The following is a 19,964-nucleotide window of genomic DNA, read 5'->3' on the forward strand; positions in this document are numbered from 1 at the left end:
TATGCCCAAAAAGTCAACATATAAAAAATTTAAGCAAGATCGATAAGTTCAAGATTTTTTTTTCATTTGCCACCAATTTATACATTTCGAAAAATATAATTAGGAAATTGTAAGTAGGTATAGATAATTAATCTTATCAGTCTATCTCCCCCCTTGCCACTGCTATCAGATGGTATTAATATTTTTTAATATACCTCTATAACCTTACTATATGATTATACAGTAAACTTTACAGCCTACCCCCACCCTTCGCAGCCTTTTGTTACATTGCTGGTGAAAATGCAATGTTGGAAGTGGGAATAATCTCAATATCCCCTTATTTGTCTCGAAGCCAACCTGGATGGTTAGGTTTCGGCAGGGTTTAATTGAATTTTAAAAACTAATCAGCACCATCTGCAAATTGTAGTATTAATTCAATGAAAACAAATGCGTATGACTGACGACGTTTAGTGTGCACTAATTATGTCGAATCTTAACAGCCTACCTTCACCCATCGCCACTGTAAACCCTTCAGATAAAAATATATGTGACATACGTATTATATACGCATACTTCAGTGAAACGGCAAATAATTTTCAACTATAGGTGCGACGAAATTTCGGACTCGCTGCCAATCAGAGAACGAAAGTCGAGCTGTGAATACGACAATTTTTTTTGTGATGGCGTCGAGGGAATTAATTCTTAAAAAGTGTAAAGATGACTAAAAAAGGTTACCATTTACTTAAAAAAGAAAGCATGTCAATGAATATATTATTATTATTACTAATAGAATAATAAACATAACATTAATTGGACGCATGTTGAATTTTTATGACAAATTATGTTTTGTTCGGCACGCGTCGTTTGCACAATCTAGTCACGATCGTTTCAGACTTAGACCGTGCCCCAGCTGAAGTATAGCTCGTTTTAAGCCGATTGTCTACATATTATTTTAGATAATAAAGTACCTAGATACATCATTTATCCAATCGAGTACCAATATTAATCAATAAGATTATCTAGTTATTTGCTTACAAAGCTAAGAAATTGTATAAACTGTATAGGTACACATAGAGCCACACACCTTCTGATATGAAGCCACTTCATTTCTTGAACTACGTAAATAACATTGTAAAACGAGACGGCAAATACGTAATATGTAATATAAAATAATCTTATCACTAGAATCGATAGATTGGAATACAATAGAAAGCGATTTAAATAAATGCGTAATGCATTTTGAAAGTGGATCGCTGCAATCACCACGATCGGTGGAAGCCACCAGTACCATGACCCGAGTCATCGGCGTCAGTCATAATGCCAGCCAAAAACATGAGTCATCAAATCACATTCGGTCACGACTCATGAAGCAGAGACCGCACTGATGACGAGTCATTCTTTTAAAAGCGGCGGTGGTAATGATCATCATTATGCATTCATTATTCATTGCATTACAATATCAATACTAAAATGATGAACGTGCATACAAAATCATTGAGCAGAGCTAAATAATCCAAGTACCTACCTTCTATTCAATGAGAGAAAATCGTTAAAACAATGAAGTATGTACATATTACCAAATTCTTATATCCCATTAACACGCGCGTAGATTTAGTGCTGGCAGTACGAATTGTCGCGACCATAAAAATAAAAGGCACATGTAAACACGTCGTTCAAATTGCAACACTTTTGATCAAAAAAGTTCCAACGGCTTTTGAATTTTCACACAATACTTAGTTGCAACCTCGGTAGTAACTTGCGCGATATTTTTGTTCGTGTATGCGCAGTAAAACGATATGTCGAACCCGCCGGAAAATATGCGAAATACACAGCGCAGCACACAGATCATGCACGCAACAACAAAATATGTGTCTTGAAAAAAGAGATTGGCGCGACAATCATTGTTTTTGTGTGGAAACAGAAATTGTCGCGAAAATTTAATTTGCACGCTATTGCTGGTAGCAAAACAACGCATGTGTAAGGGAGGCGCTATTATGCTAAACACGAAACAATGTCACATTAAAATTCAATTAGCTAAACACAAGTTGACTTCTAAAATATACCCATTTTTACTGAATAGTAAACATTTACAAGTCCTATTATTTCGTTTAAATGCTTTGGATTGTCGTAATTTGCTCAAACAAAGCAAGACCGATTTTTTGTAAAAATATTTTTTACGAAGATAGATTATGCCAGCGTTATTCAAAATTCTCTGTTCGCGTGCCTTCAAAAAATATAGTTCTAATTTTTTGGACCCCTATATTTTATATAAGTAGGTATGTCTACCACTCTACCATTTCCTACAATAGGCACTTAGTACTTCATTTCAAAATTTTAAAATATGTATAGTCAACTTTTTTGCATTCATAGGTACCTATATGGCTAACAAACGATTTTGTGATGGTTTTGTGTAGTTAAAACAATACAGAGTACTTAGGGTTACTTTACGAAATATGATAAATCGTCGCTCCGAATCAACAATCATTACTACATAAGTACCTATTTAACCGTTTAAGTAAAGAATTCAATTGTTTCAGAATAATTTTGTTAAATTTCTCGCGTACCAGTTGAATAACGCTGAGTTAGATACAACATATCAAAAGTTAAAACTCGTTTAAACTAATTACTCCAAACATAGAAAAATCTAGTTTGTACTGAACTCTACTTACCTACTCTCGAAATAAAATAAAAACATATAAACCTAAGTACTATATTGAAGTATGTAAGTAAGTTCAACTAGATGTATCTTTGGTGAATATTTTTTTTTATTTACCTCATTAAATCTGACGACTGAACAAAATGATACAATACTGGTGTATGATATTGATACTTATTTTGCTAAATACACACTTCCGTTGTGCAAAAGAATCAAACGGACACACTCGATTAAATTCATATTTGCAGTGTTTATTTTATTAAGTACTAACACTTTGTGGGTTATCATTTAGATATCAAAATAACGGAATATTATAGTAGATATCTACTTTATTAAATTATGAATAATGTTACTTTGTCCCTTCGGTCAGAGAGCAGGAAACTAAGGGTAAAACCATATTACAATTATTTATGTCAATCACTAGTAGATACTATTTATTATTTCAAAATCAGCATATTTAAGTAGGTACCTAAGTATTGACGATAAGTATTAATTAACAATTTTAACATTTTGTTACTCTTGTAAACGTCAACACAGGTACTGTTCCAAATGTTCGATAGTAAGATTGTGTTTTCGATCACTCAACATATTTTTATAAGTGGAAAAGGAAGGAAAAAGTTTACGCAGGAATACCTCTGGCAATGTGGAGTTCATTTGGCGGATTTTATTCATTAACTGCATAGATTCAATCAACGCCAAACCTTGGGTTTCAAGCTGGGAAAATGAGTACTAATCACAGCTATGTTTTTTTAATACTAGAATCGTTAAATGCTTCCTTGGACTGACAAGCTGTCATAGCTTCTGCACTATCGAAGTCATTTACTACAACTTTGATGGCCTCGAAATGTTCATGGTAAAATAGTACAGCTTTAATCCACGTTTAGCCGGCTACAACGTATGCTACACAATATTGTAAATATAGCGAAAATATGCATCATCACTAGATTTTAGAGAGTGGGCTAAATATGCAATTGCATATGCAAATGCATATAATCCGGTCTCTAGTTATTACACATCAACCTGAATTACTTCATACTAGATTTAGAAAATATTAAATCGTTTGATTGGTTTTGATTGGGTGCAATTCCTAATGATAAAAACAAAATCGTTGATGTCACTGCCATTTTTAATTATGCCGAATGCAGTAGGTACATTATCACCAGTTTATCGTGCCTTCATTCGTACGGAATGTCATGCGAGCTGTCCGGTTTGATTGCGGGCGTTCATTACGCATTCGCACGTCCGGTGATGCTATGTGGCTCGTTAGTGCACAGAGAGGCGAGATATTCCACAATCTACGCCAAATTAAACGTGTTGCCCGGCTTCCTAAATTGGCGATAAAAGAACGCTTCCAACGCTCGAATTGGACGGTTTTAAACGAGGTGGTTTATAGCAAAACTGCCAGACGGGTTCTGCAATTTATTCATAAGAGACACTTAATGCATTTTGAGATGACGGTATACTCACCACTTACCATACTAGTTTATTATAGGCATGACATAATAATCAATAACTACTGATACCCAATTTATTGTGAAGGCCATCGTCGGTACAGATCTCAACTTATTTAAAAATCTTGTAACTATATAATAATTCAATCATTATTTTTAAATAGACAAGAAAAGTAAGGGCGTGAGAATGAGTGTAGACTACCTTAATATTACTTAATACTTTAATAAAAGAGAACCAATTAAAAAAATGTTATAATATTATAATATCTCGATTGGTTTACTTATAAATTATGTACATATACCTATATTTCTTTGAATTTTACGAGTGTTGTCTTATTTCCAAATAAACTATTTTCTCCGTTCATGCCACAATACATGCCCTACTTGCAACGAAACAAAGTTAGGAGATTTGCATGAACAAGGTTGCATTTACTATAGGGCTAAAGGGCCTCTGTACGCAAAAAAATAAACTTAAAATCACAATTTGAGGCAGAGGAAGCAGTCTCGACAAAAGTGGGGAGATACTTTATTAAAACATAATATGTATTATTGAAATAAATACAGTAAAAAATACGCCACTGGAAAAATATGTACAACACACTTGTACCAAGTTTTTTTTTTGCAAGCATGCATGATAAAGTAAGTCTACAACCAAATATAATAGTTTAGCGGTATGACGTATCAATGGAACAATAATTATTCTGTCATCATCAGACTGATAAAAATTCAAATGTTGCAATTACATTTTAAGCCGGAGTAAGCTGGGTTTTTGGGGCACCAACAGGTAATAGCCCAGGGCCCCTGCAAATGTAAATTCGACCCTGTGAATGAAATTCATATTCAGATCTTCGAACCACTGGTGCCTATGATAAGTAAAAATATACAAATACAAGGTATCTCATGATACGTGAAGCAGACAGCAAGAAATTAATATATTATGCAGTACGAACATAAAAAACACAATCCATTCGCATTCCAGTCGTGTACGATGTTCCCTATAAGTCCTCACAAACGGGCGGTATTCCGTCAATGGCCGACCATAATATTTTTATATGCATAACTAAACGTAGGCAAGTAACCCAACTATTTGTCAAATCCTACTATAGCTATAGGGTCATGAATCATGACAAGATAAACGATAAAATACCGGTATAACACATAAATGACATAGAATAATTTTAAGAAATATCTACCGTCGTCGAAGATGAGTTTTTTTTATATCCCTATAAATTCCTTAGTACAATTTTTAGTGTGTTAAATTCAATAAGCCGAGCAGAAATCAGAGCGACCTTCACATTTACTCCATACAAGTAGAGATTTTAGTGGGCACTAAACATGCGCCAATTTCAATTGCCAACAAAATATACCGAGTACAGATTGAAACCCCGATATCTTCCGTGATTCCCGGCAATAAACTTTTTATTCCAAAGTTTCATTTATTGTAGTAGCAAATTTATAGCTGTAAATACTCCCTAACGAGTTTTATGACAGGCAATAACTTCCTGAAAAATGAGATATCCCAGTAGACATTTCGCATCAATTCCCTAGTCGCCTAGTCGAAAAGTCATTTTACATGGCCTCTACAGGCGACATGAAAATTCGAACTTTGAAATGTTTGAATAAGTATGTTCCTACCAATGGCTTAAAGCTATAATTAATTAAAAGGAATCTTTTGACTTTTTAAATTAAAACACTCGATGTGATTGAATGAATCGGTAGCCATAGAAAAATTATAATAGGTATGTCGATTGGCGCGTGACGCATGGTGGCCAAACTATTGTTTATAGGCGGAATCTTTGACAGCCTGCTTTGACGCTTCGTTAGAACTTGTCCAGATGCGTGCCTCGCCGCGATACGTCGCGAGTGCATGTGGACGTTTCAGTGAGGTCTTATGTACCTCGACCGCGAGCTAGAAGTGACAGGCGGCGAATATGAACGGCTCAATGAGGTCACATGTACCTGGAATGCGCGCGAGTTTTTACGCGCGTCTCGCCGAGAGTGCATATGGACACCGCAATGAGGTCACCTATACCTCGACCACTCGCAACAGTCGTCACAGCGCGAGTGTATGTGGACGGCTCAATGAAGTCACATGTACCCGGAATGCGCGCGAGTCGAAACGCGCCATGTGGACAAGACCTTATTATGTCTGTGACACACGCGATTTTTTGTGATTGTTCATCTAAATATTATAAATTACGGTGAATTCGGTCGCCTACCTGCACAATAACAAGAATGCTAAAAAAGAATTTACAATTCAAAATTACCTGCAGCAAATTTAATCACTAGTCTTACTAACCATTTTATCAGCTTCACTTTCATCTATAAAATGCTCCTTCCGCATAGAATATTATTTATTTAAAACATCTTAGGTTGATACTGGCTAGTTTTATTAGATTAAGTCGAAATAAATATTGGAATTGGAATTAGCTTTATATTATTATGTAGATTGTTGACTGAGTATCATAGGAGAGGTTTCTCAAACGTCTTTAATAACCACCAAATTGAATATAAGTCCAACCGATGAGCATGAATTTACTTAATCAAGGTCCATGCTCTTATCAATGATTATGTCAGCTAATGTTACATGACAACTTGATATCAATATAATTAAGATTGCATGTAATATTACATTATTCTTGACAAGTGTACCTATTCCCATCGCAAGGTCAGAATTAATGACACATATTATACCTCAAATAGGCAATGATTAGGACCTCAGACGCACATCGTGACTTGAAACACAAACATCCATCTCTGAAATGACGAGATATTTCTTTGGATAAAAAAATACGACGTGCGCTCACCCGTGTGGTATAATATGTATTTAATCAATAATTCAAACATGGAACAATGGAAGAAAAACATGTCATTATTTGAATTCTTATTTTTCATATATGCTGACAAAGAAAGTATTATAATATATACACAAGTATTGTAGATCGACAGACTGGGAGAAATATATGCATAAATATAACAGTTCATGTAAGTATCCAAGAAAGTCGCAATTACATCAGAGGTCACCGCCATTATTACAATTTGACGTCGTCTGGTTGTCTGTATTCTCATATTATTATCTCTTCCTTTCAGAACCAATTTATGTTCGTATGCAATAAAAGGCTTGAAAGATCAACTTACTCGTAGTATCCAAGTGACAACGGGCCAAAGCGAATAATTATTGATTTTACTTGATATCAGACAAATTATCACGTGTTCAAAAATACTGTGAGATTTAGAATATAGGTGCTCACTCACAGTGACGTCCTATGGGGGTAGGCAGATTGAGCGTCGCTTGGAGGCGGCAGTTACTTGAAGGGCGGCAAACCGAGGAAAATCATTTGGTAGATATAGAAATAACTCCCTAAACTGAGTACTTAATAACGAAAATATTGTTCCTTTCAAAAATTCAGCTCACTGGTTGGAAAAAAATTGTATTAATTAACTTAAAATGTTTAACAGGACTTTATTTTTTGTCAGTTTCGCGATGTCTAGTTTAGTTCCGTTGCCCTTCGACGTCCTTGGTGACCAGAAACGAATCGAGCACGGATATTAAAAAATATTGTATAAAAAATGGGGCGGCATTATGGCGCTGCCCAGGGGCGGCATTTTGTCTAGGGACGTCACTGCTCACTCAAGTAAATTAATTACTGAGCCCAATGCGATTGATGCAAATAAAAGATTATTTAGATATATGTAATAATTATAAAAGCAAAGGTCTTGTCCTAAATACGTGCATCGTTTATTTAACTTAAATTATTGTTGTAGACGACTAATGCCGGGTACTCATTAGCGAGCAGTAACTGTGACCGTTGCAGATACTGTAACCAACTCTAGACGTTTCCATGTAACCAAGATGAACCATGTCTGAGTATTTTTTTCTTTTGGGTCCCATAGCAGTCTATTATTTTTGTAAACATCAATTAAAAGTAGGCGTTTCTCCTCCCAGTTAGCAGCCATCTTCACGAAAAAATATTATGTACAACAAATACTATCGAAATATTTTCACTGCTCGCAGCAAAAACCGACAAACGATCGATCTAATTATTTGGCGTCCATACTGGTTACAATATCTGCAACGGTCACAGTTACGGCTCGCTAATGAGTACCCCGCTTTACGTGGTTAGCCAAACAACTATTTCTTAATAGTCACGTGTATTGTAAATATTTATTTTCATTTTTCTGTAAACATATTTTTCGAAAACAAATATAATCGCTTCCTTTAATCAGAATGTGCAATTCAACCAGAATATTACTACAACACGAAAATGTAAATTATAACTAATTGAGAAATCTACTCAGTCTACTTTTAAACTTTTATAGATATATTATGTACATACAACATCAATCACGATCTATAATTGAAAAAGAAAATAAAAATTATATACCTATGCATAGGCCATAGAAACAAACATTACAAACACCAAAAGCCAAACACGGTCGTTGCTTCGTTTGATTATACCTATCCAATATCGGTTTCTGTAGTAAGAGAAACGGGCGTGATGGAATTTGTGCTATTTTCAATCATACGATGCCCTTACACGCCGAAACATAATATTTTGAAAACAAAAATGTATTAGTGAAGAGTATTTTAAGAACTAAGTCAGCCGTTTTCGATTTATTTATTGGTTGTAGAGTTCCGGCCGCGGGTTTAATTCCGACTACCAGAAAACGTAGGAAACAATATCAAAAATTAATTTTAAAATACTTATTATATTTTCGGCTAGATTAATACTGTTAAAATAAGATTACGTGTGTCCGGTGTGTTCATTGAGTAAATTGAGTAATACATACAGTGAAAGTTGCGGAGGGGGAAATGTTATAATTATTTTAGCAATAACAACAAACAAACTATTATCAAACTGCTCTGATATCTGACGGATGCAGCAACACAGGATACATATTATTATATTATAGAATACCAAATAAGTAGGCATGCTTGTTATTTTGACTCATTTCGTTATGTTTAATGATAAATTAAAATATGACAGGGAGGAGTAATATAGGTACTTAAATAATGATATTATCAATTTATCACTTAGTCAAATTGGAGGCTGTAAATTTGATAAAAGCAGAATAATGGCAAGAACCGCTACTTCTTCATCATATTATATCATCTACACTTCTTTAAGTACCTACCACCTAAGTATGTACTTACTACTGAAACCACACGTCCCATCAACAACTACCATCGCATGTGCAATCAAATTCAGTCAATGTAGCGTGTAAAATTGAGGACCGACTTAGTTAAATATTATTTATATAGGTACTCAATTTACCTTTGAAGACATTACTACTAATATAATATTTATGTAGTAATTAATTTCTTCGATATCCTTATTTAAAACATAATATAATTATTTTTCTTTCCAAAACTGTTTTCTCATGTCAGTTTTATTAAGCACAATTAGTGAGGACTGCGAGACTACTCAATGCGCTCTCCATAGACAGACATTTTCAATGATGTGCTTGTGAAATTATTTTATTTTATTGTACAAGTAATATTTTTTTTAATGTGTTCTATCTTCTGGGGGTAGTGTTTGTTTTATATTTAAGTAATTAGGACCAGTTATTTTTAAATGTAGTGAACGTTTGGAATTCAGATTTGTTATGTACCTACATATACATCAACTACACACAACAACTCAACTACAACACTCTTCTCAATAGAAAATATTAAAAAATATGATGTGTAACGTAAACAATATAACATTGACTGGTGCATATTGAGTATTTCGCCAAAGACCCGTTAAACACTCATATTAGACCAATGTTAAATTCAGCAATCAAAAGATGTGATAGCCGTTGGCGAACTGCTGAAATGTCAATGATCTGGACATGGCTCTGGATAAGACAGTATACTATACTATCATATTTAGTGATATCAAGATTTACTAAACTACAATACCACACGACGCCGATGGATTAACGAATTGATGAAAATCTCAGGACCAAGTGGACTGCAAGACTACATCCATCAGTAAGTCGTTCAACCCAAGATGGCGATGATACGATACACACCGTGTAGTTAGTCATAATTACTTAAGTATGTATTATTTTCGGCATTCTCAGATGGTTGATGGTTTTTAATAGGTCAGATTATGATTTTCAAGTAGCTTTCGTGGAATGTTTATGACTTCGATCGGTCAGTTTTATTTTGATGTATTTCATACACATAGGCTATTGGCGTAGTCAAAAATAGCTTTTTTAAAATGATGCCGTCCTGTGCGTATGCATACGTCTTGCAATAATTGATGATTTACTCAATATAGCAAAAGAAGCCATGCAAGACAATAAATATTATAAACAAATAAAAAATACGTAGTAAATACTATTTATAGTAAAATTGATGAGATCGCGTTATACATATTAATCTAATGTAGTAATAGATACACAAACGGGATAATATAATAGCGTCAATATGACACGAAATAACGAATAAAATTAGTCAATAAAAAGTGAAATTGTATGACATCAAAAAATGCACAGCAGAGGAAGTACTACAAACTACATATATATTATTAATTGTAGTTATAAATACATAAACAGGATAAAAAATAATATTAATACGTTAATATGGTACAAAACAATTGTCACTATTTTCTAGTGGCGACACTAGGTGAGTATTTAAAACCTAACTTCTTAGGAAATATAAATTTAAATAATTTAGATAATATGTATTACAAACAAAAGTTATCCAAAGTTTTTTTTTATACACATAGTTTGATGTTAGTTGTCCTTGAGATCTGAGAACTGTCTACTTCATTATAATATGAAACGACAAAGCTTTCACGATAACGCCAACCTACATTGTGAGCCGTAATAGTGTAATGGCTGTTATTAGACATAACTCCGGATGGCCTACCAGCCAAGAAGTTCAACTGACGAAGCCGTATATTTTTTTAGTGCAAGTTAAATATTTATTATAGCACCTACATGTCTTTTTTTGGTGAACTGTCTGTCTTTTATAAAATATAACCTATAATAATTCATAACCTTTCTTTAGCAGATGCCCTTCGCAACTGCAGTGGACAACAACCTACGGACATACGAGTGAATGAATTTGACCAAATCGATAACTCCATATTATGTTCAAACAGCATACTTATTATAATTTAAATTATGCCAAGAACATTGTTCTTTTTCTACGAGCCACCAACGCCATGATTAGGTACTACTTTACTACATCGTATCAATTCTCATTGTCACTTCTCTTCAAGTAAATGATATTACGTATAAGAATAGTGATCACTCTGATCAGCGATCGTTGAATGAAGTATGAAGGTACATTCCTGAGATCCACCCATTAGGTCAGCAGAGTATCTCGGAGAGGTCAACAAATAAAATGCCTGGCGGACGTGATGTCATGATGTCATCCAATTTTGGCGACCCACGCTCGCGAGTTTGGACGATCTGCTGATTTTATAACGCCACCAAGAACCAACTCAGTTAATCTGGACACTGGTAAAAACTAGTATGGAGTTTCAGGTTATCCCATATTGACTACAATGAAAATGCCAAAAAAGTGACAATTTGCATCTTTACAACGGACTAAGTAGGTACTTGATTGGAGTCTTAATTGGTACTTTTATCAAAAAATAGTTAACTTGCTGACTTGACGAAGACATTCTAAATAATCTAACTCCACAAATAACGGATTGCCATAACGTCCCTAATGTTGTTTTACCTTACCATCTTCGATATTCGCAAGTACAATCATATAATACTCGCAGATAACTGTATCGTGTATCAGATTGGTTTTTTGAGAGGTTTAATAAGTGAATAATTAGAATGATATTCAGTCATTCATCTCGCGCCCATGTCCATCTGGTGTAGCGCAAAATAGAGGATACCAGACAAATACTTATTGAGATGGGGATGACTTATCTAGTTATCGACATACCTATACAAGCAGTTTCTCCTCGACTTATCTAGCCCTTCATATGTGGCCCAAAAAGCATACAATGTTGACAATTATCGTTCTTATTTTTATTATTTAAAATATATTATTATTCATTTAAGACGTAGGTACTTCAATGAAAGGGCAAATAATTTTCAACTATATGTGCGACGAAATTTCGGACTGGTTGTGGCAATTGGAGAGCGAAAAGAGCTGTGAACACGTCAATTTGTTTTGTCATGGCGACGGGGAATTAATTCTTAAATCGTGTAAAGATGACTAAAAAACGTTACCCATATATATATACACTATATTATTATTATTAGTAATAGAACAATAAACATGACATTAAATGGACGCAGACTTTTTATGACAAATTATGTTTTGCTCTGCACGCGTCATTTGCACAATCTTCGCGTCGCGTAGTCACGATCGTTTTAGACCGTGCACCAGCTGAAGTATAGCCTTAATTGAAATACCTGGTTGCGCAAGCTGTCAAGTAACCTGCTCAAATAAAGAATAAACAAAAGATTTTGCCAGGTCGCAAAAAATCATTTTTATTTAGGTAGGTAGGTATATGAACTATGTACCAAGTTTTTCTACTTATTTATGACTGTATTGAGTCACATTTCCATAATTATTTTTCTCTCGTAACAATTATTATGTCGAACGCTTTGATTCATACTCAATAAGCCAGCTACGTACCTATAATCGTGTATTATACTTTCCAAGGGCTTATTTTGATAGCCTAAAAATAACGTTGTACACCTTAACTTAAACGATAATCGTGGAAATTAACTCCACAAGAAAATATATGATAGAAACATAATAATTCATAGTAAGTAATAAGTACCTACGTAAGTAGTTACTCACAAAATGTATTTTGCTTATCTAATCAATGTACCTATGTACACAACGTGCACTACGAACAGTCACACATCAAAGGATGAATAATGTCCAAAATAAACTAAATTCAAATACATACCTATCAGTCATTCATTGGTAATATTTTATGAAAATATAATAATATGTAATCAAGTACTTAGATATCCAATATGTAAATAACGCAACCATGGATAAGCATTTATTAATAATATAATAAAGGTGTGTAGTTTTATTTTACGAAGTACTTATTTAACTTTAATATGAAAAACCCAACACAGTTTCTGTAATCATTTTAGTTTGAAATCCCAGTAGGCAAACCCGAAATGCTATTGCAAATTTCACAGAAATTTGAAACTAAATCATATGCAGATTTGTGTGTATTACTTTTTACCGTCCTCCGAGCCGTTCAATATTCCACATCGGAATACATTCATTATCATGCTGCTTTGAAAAAAAAACAGGGTTTCCGTATTCTACCTACCGCATAAATATAATTTTAATCTTGGGCCGATTGACTACGATAGAACATGACGTCTGCGAGTCGGTTCCAGGTCACCGTTAACTTCATGAACTTCATACCAACAATAGTACCTACATTATTTTTTAAATACTGAATAAATGTAGGTAATTTCAGAGAATATTAGATTTTAAATTAGGTACCTATGTAAAATATATACCTACCTAATTTTGGAAAACCTCACAAACATACCTATCAGACAATACGGAACTTTTTTATTTACGGAATTAATCGCTTCAGTGAATATAAGATTACGCTTTTGACGGATGAGACAGGAGTGAAATTTCCTCACCCACTGCACCACACATCGCGGTTGGAGCCAAAGCCTAGACCAGACCAAGAATACCATATAGAATAGATGGACAATGTTTTCCTATTGGAACATGATAAATATTCGTACCTACCTAAATGTTATACCTATAACAAATTTGATAAACAGTTTGTTTACAACACAGGCATGCGGCATGCCCAACACCTAGATAGCGTGTAAAATGACATTTTTTCATCGACAATTACGGAAAAGCAATAACTATTCCATTTCTATTCCTTTGTATTTCCCTAAGCAGCTTGCGTGAAAGTCATTTTCAAATTAACCACGAGAAAGCCCGTGTGAACTTGTCATAGCACACGATTCGTATTCGTACATTTACGGCCTGCCGCATGTGAGAGAAAGAGGCAGCATTAATCATCCCTATTTGTATTTCCTTAATCAGCCTATGTGAAAGGCATTTTAAGATTAACCACGAGGATACCTGCGTGTCCTCGCCGAATCATATGATTTCTATAGCATCACAGTCAGCCTGACGCAGGAGTGAGAGAAAGAGAAGATGTGAATCCTCTGCGCTTTCAACGTCAATGTGAGAGTGTGGTAGATCACTGCCAGTTTTGATACTAGTAACTAGATAGTAGATCGCAGTCTACTTTGTTGGACATGCCTGGTATACAATTGTCACCAAATCGAAGTACCTACATACTATTGGTTTGTACTAGGAATAAGAAATGTAGCGACTTTTGTATGATGGTTTTACCTACTTGTTTCAATACATTAATTATTAACCTGTAAATGTAAAAAATAATGGCGCCCAAAAAGGTTGCTGGCATGACGTGTCAGATTTTTAAGAGGCGAGATGGTTTGTCATGTTGACGTGATAGATATTATGACAGGTGTCAAATTTCAGGAAATTTTGTCAAATTTTTCGGCTTGGTGGATTGCATGACATGAATACGTGATGGTTCAGGTAATCGATACCGCGAACGGGTCGAAATGCAAATAATATATCGACAGAAAAAATACCGACCAAAGAGATTAAACGTAACTAGAGGGAGCCTTATGAAGTTTTTGTGTTACAAATTACAATATGTTTAGCGTAGTTACAATTAGTAACTATAGAAAATTAATATTCTGGACGTTGGCGCATTGTTACCCGACTGCTATAAATTAGTATTTATATAATTATGTCGGTCATATTCATTCGCAGTATCTTTTGATATTGTATTATTATTAATGTGCTATAAAACGTATGCCATATTATGTGATTACGGTGTCTTCTGGGTCTAACCAATCACAGGCATTTGCGTATATATAAGTAAATAGGTATGTTTTAATTAATGTACAAAATGATCATCAATATAATAAATACCTAATTAATAGTAATAAAACAATAACATCCATTCATTTAAATCCAAGTTCAAGTGTTTATTGGTAATACCTGTATGAATTACCTAATGACCGATTGAGTGATTTTGATACTATGTTAAAACGAACTAGAACAGTGTTTCTCAACCGGTGGTCCGCAGACATTTTTAGTGGTCCGCGAATTTTTGACGTCCAAATAGATATCTATGCTAAAAAATTCAATAAAATCTTCAAAGCCCGTGCACCTGCAAGTGCATTGTGTTTTTGTTCTTAAAATAGATGAATGATTTTACACGACGAAATCAACCGCGATTGTTATTATAGGTTACCATAATAGGTATAAATAATATTTTTATTATTTCTGCATTACACTGTGGTCCGCAAAATGTTTCTCTTATTTTCAGTGGTCCGGAGGTGTAAAAACGTTAAGAAACACTGATCTATAGCTTAGGTTAGGGTCCACACTGGCAACATGTAGCGCGACAACCTCGTCAAATTTTACGATAATTATCATAAGTACTTAGGTATCGTAAAATATAACGAGGTTGTCGCGCGACATATTGCCAGTGTGGACCCGGCATTATAGAGAATCTGACAATAATCTTAGGTACCTACCTAACTTAAAAAAGAGAAACTCCCTGAAAATTTGTCCATAAAAAACACGAAAATTCCAATTAGTCCGTCGATAAACTGGACTGTGGGTCAATGAACAGGTTGATGGTTTTTAATTAATATTGATAAAAAAATTGTCGGAATACAATGCATAAATTACTTACTTATTGCTACATTATTAAAATATTGGATAAATTTTATTGATCCAGTCTTCCATATTTTATTACCACGTTTTTATTAGCTCGTATTCTTGTTTGTCCGGTACAGATTTTTTCTTCTGTGTCCAGTACAAATTTTTTCTTGTTTGTCCAAGATTTGTATTGGACGATTGAAGATGTTTAACTAACTTAATACTTTTGGCCATCTTTAAGCAGAAATGAATTCATTTTCAGTTAATTCTGTTTTGTATGTTTCGGAAAAAATCGTTAAAAGTAATATTTACTACTCACTATTATTGGTTGCTAAGGGGCTACTAGCAACTAAATTATTAATATATACGTGTGTTAATATGGAAATCAATATGAAATGTCAAAATAATAACATTTCAGTATTCCATAATATTTATTCAGTATTTCTATCAAATACAATAAAAAGATTCTATTAATAACATAGGATTGTCAAGTTTATATGATTCAACAGAAGATTTAAAAACGTGGTAGGTATATAAAAAGTTTTTTTTCTTGTAATTATTTCAATAACAGACTGGGCTGACTGAATAAAACATGCCCCTATAAAAGTGCCTTCTGCCCAACAATTTAATCAGTACTGATTCATACACCTTCTAACCTGCCACTTCGGCGAATTACCTAGTAATTAAGTACTTACCTCGGAACCTGATTAAAAAATAACTGTTCTGTTTTTTTAATATGAAGAGATACCCTACATTAGTATTGTATTGTTTAGATAACTTGTGTTGGAGGGAAATGTGTAAAAACGTAATAAAAGCGCTGGTTTATTTTAATGCAAGTAAAAGCTAGCCTTGCTAGAGCAACTAGTGTTTCCACTGGGAGAAGCAGCACTTCTTATAAAGATGTATAAACAGCGTTGAAGGTGAGAAAACCTGGTAATTAATAAAATAAATTGTAAAACCGCCCAGAAGAACGAAAGAGCACCGCCTTTTCATAATTTATTGGAGAGCATAGGTACCTAATATTAAAAGAATAGTGAAAAAGTATAATAATTATCGGTGAATGCAAGAAACTTTGCGAGTTTGCATTTCGGATTACAATGAAGAAAAAAATATTCGTGGCTCGCGAAATCTGGTTTCAAATCCACGAATAAGGTCAAACATAATATAAAAACATAAAACTTTATTGCTCTGACTAGCAGCACGCCGGCTAACAACGCCTATAATATAGAATGACCGTTTACTTTGATGATGGTAATAATGACATCATCGGAACTTGTCAATTTCTCACTAAAAATAACTCCATTTTAATTGAATAATGACATAAATCTCCATAACTGAATCTAGGGATCATTCATAACAGGATTTAGAGCTAAATTCAATATGAAAAGGGACAGAAATAACAACAAAAAAGAGAAGAGGGGCACAGGTATTTCGTATTTGAAGATAAAATTAACATTTGACTTCGGCGCATGTGTAGATACAAAAACATTTCAGGTGGTTATTGTAACTGATAATAATTGAATGTTCTATAAATATATGCTTAACTACATTGATAGGAGCATCGCATTAGGAGAAAAACAAGTTATTTTAGCGCATAACAAGATCGGTGTCGTGTTCTGACACAAAAGTAGGTTTGCCCGAAGGACCTTTTGCATTGTAAATTTTCCTCGGACAAACCTGCACGCTAATTTTAAATCACTACCAGCGCACGAGAACAATGAAAAAATAAATATTCTCACCTCCGAGTCAAAATAAATCCATGAAATACAGAGTGAAAACGGTTTAACTTGACACTTCACACAATATCAACGGCACTATTCAAGGGCTGGGCACATATAAACAGAGACGCAGGTTCACTGGTTACTTGCGCATAACCTATAAATCCAAATTCACTGATTAAATTGCCGTTCTCTGTTAAATGTAATTAACACAACAATAAATAAATATTTTACAAAAAATATTGTCGGTCGCTCGGGCAGTAGAGATTTTTAGTGGGCGCCGCGGTTTCGTCAACTATGGAGGAACTACTTTACTAGAGAAACAACTTGAAACAACACACGGCCCGACGATGACAACACGTATGCGAGAAAGAGATGAACACTCTACGTATATGCTAAATGTCTCTCACACACACTCACAGAAAATAAACAGAAAACTATTAAAAACAAATATGCCGATGAAATAATAACATAATTGTATATATAGACTCAAAGTAAAACTACTTTACTATTATCGAAAATTAATAAATAATTTTAAAAACCTTCTGTAAGCAGAATATCTATTTTTAAAATAATTACAATCTTGTATGTGTATGCGTGTACAACTTCAAAATGAGGTATATTTTATCAAGTCTGCGCGCGCACATCAATTGGCGCCATCTTGTTCTATTACGTCATTCGTAAACATAGGAATGTGATGCTACACAATATGTACACGCCCATAGCCGCGCGTAAATCAACTGCATCTAGCGGCAGATAGTTGAAGCCTTTTTAAAGTTCATGGTGAACTTTCATGGACAATTAAATTTTTATCACAGACATGATAGAAGGGTTGAAAATAACGAATTGTAATAGTTTATTAGGTACCTAAGCAAATCTATTTTTTTTTATTTGTTTTTCTCTATTTGCATACTGACCAATTTATAAATAAATAATTCCAATGGTAGGTACCTAGATTAATCATTCAATCACAAACGCAGCTGATCAAAAAGGATTGATAGGTACTTGAAGTGGTGTTCACCGACACAGGTTTCCCAACAAATCCATCTTTAAAAACAAAAGATTTTTCACTATCTTTCTTGGACAAAACCTTCAGCTCTTTAGCCATGCGACTCACGAGGGAGTAGGTTATATAGCTAGGAGCGACTGGTCGTGATGGAGTGTAATGGTAAAGTGAATAACATTCGAATGTTGCACCATTGAGGAATCCAACCGGATCTTGATTGATATCAATAACCCAATTTACCTAAGCCGACTCGCACATCACAACTCGCCTTGTGTGCCTGACGGCCATAAATCAAAACTTCCAAGACCGCCAGCGAATGTCGCATGTTACAGCCTAGCGACATCGACATTCGCGCATAATCTCCCGAAACGTCAAAATATACTCTAGCTAGACGACGCCATTGCACAAATATGTCATCAGACGCGGAAACAGCGATTATTATGTATTTGTACCGGAGACATTTAAGGAGAAGTCTCTCGTCTGCCATTTTTATTGTGTTGATTATATGAACAAACGTCAAACGCGGTGACCAGCGATGAGCGAGCAATGACAGTGTAGACAGAGACAGAAATGGCCGATTGTGTGGCTGTGCGCATGCGCGGAGTCGACATCGACATGCAGGCTCTAGCAAACGCAATTCGTCGCATGCAGGAGCGTCGCAGTTGCATCGGCCAATCTGCGAAGCTCCATTTGATAACGTTTGTTTCTTGGTTTACAATGACGTCACATCGACGAATTCATCGTAAGACGCATGCGGCGAGTTCTGATGTGCGAGCCCTCTTAGTATTATTATTCGATATCGATGGCTAAATTTATTGGTAAATCTCTCGCTCAAAATGCGATGCCAGGTTCAAGCGCCTAAATTTTTTTTTTTTTTAAATAAAATAAAATAAAAACTAAATAAGTAGGTCTTATATTCATATTCAATAGCAAACTGGAATCTGAAAAAGTATTAATAATTTTCATTTCATATGGTACGTTTTATCAATCCATACTTTACCCATACTTATAGCCTGTTACCAAAAAGATTTTTAAGATGTACTTTTTCCAAATTTTTGTGGAGCCCCAGGGTTTTTCATATGAAGTAGAAAATGTTTTTTAATATTCCTTGTTTATTGTAAATGCTATTATACAGTTGAACTTGGTTATTACGAGGAAGATAGGACCGACTGAATTTTCTCATTATAACAGAGAATAGGTATTTTTAAATGGGCGGTCACATAACAAAAAAAGTCGAAGAAAATAAAAAACCTGAAAACCATCATAAAAATCCCCGAAGCAAGCATGGCCTTCATAAACTACAAAAGTTGTTTATTGTAATGAACGCGCTGGGTAGGTACCTACGGACTTCACAAACCTTGGATTCTCAACCATGTGCGTGGATACTTTTTCATTATTGTCGGCGAAAACAACAATTAGACACTTAACTAGTCTCATAAACGTAATCCGTCCCCGGCGGTATCCTGTCCGATCAGAT

The 19,964-nt window shown here is 34.5% G+C and overlaps 1 protein-coding gene across 7 annotated transcripts in view; it reads right to left on the reverse strand.

The window, feature by feature from the left end:
- The window catches only part of cora (erythrocyte membrane protein band 4.1 like coracle), a 101,230-nt gene extending 83,385 nt beyond the window's left edge, over window positions 1–17,845 (reverse strand). For 4 of the 7 annotated variants that reach the window (XM_085960758.1, XM_085960755.1, XM_085960757.1 and 1 more), the window contains exons 1-2: window positions 17,716–17,845; window positions 17,503–17,638 (exon numbers count right to left, since the gene is read on the reverse strand). The gene's annotated coding sequence lies outside the window, so the exon portion shown is untranslated. Of the gene's footprint in view, window positions 1–17,502 lie in introns of all 7 variants that reach the window. The other 3 variants (XM_085960756.1, XM_085960759.1, XM_085960760.1) reach the window with 1 other exon arrangement.
- Between the last annotated feature and the right edge of the window lie 2,119 nt (window positions 17,846–19,964).

The sequence above is a fragment of the Rhyacophila brunnea genome, unplaced genomic scaffold (genome assembly GCF_057557595.1).
Source record: "Rhyacophila brunnea isolate RB1 unplaced genomic scaffold, BYU_Rbru_1.0 scaffold_12, whole genome shotgun sequence".
In the NCBI taxonomy this organism is placed as follows: domain Eukaryota; kingdom Metazoa; phylum Arthropoda; class Insecta; order Trichoptera; family Rhyacophilidae; genus Rhyacophila; species Rhyacophila brunnea.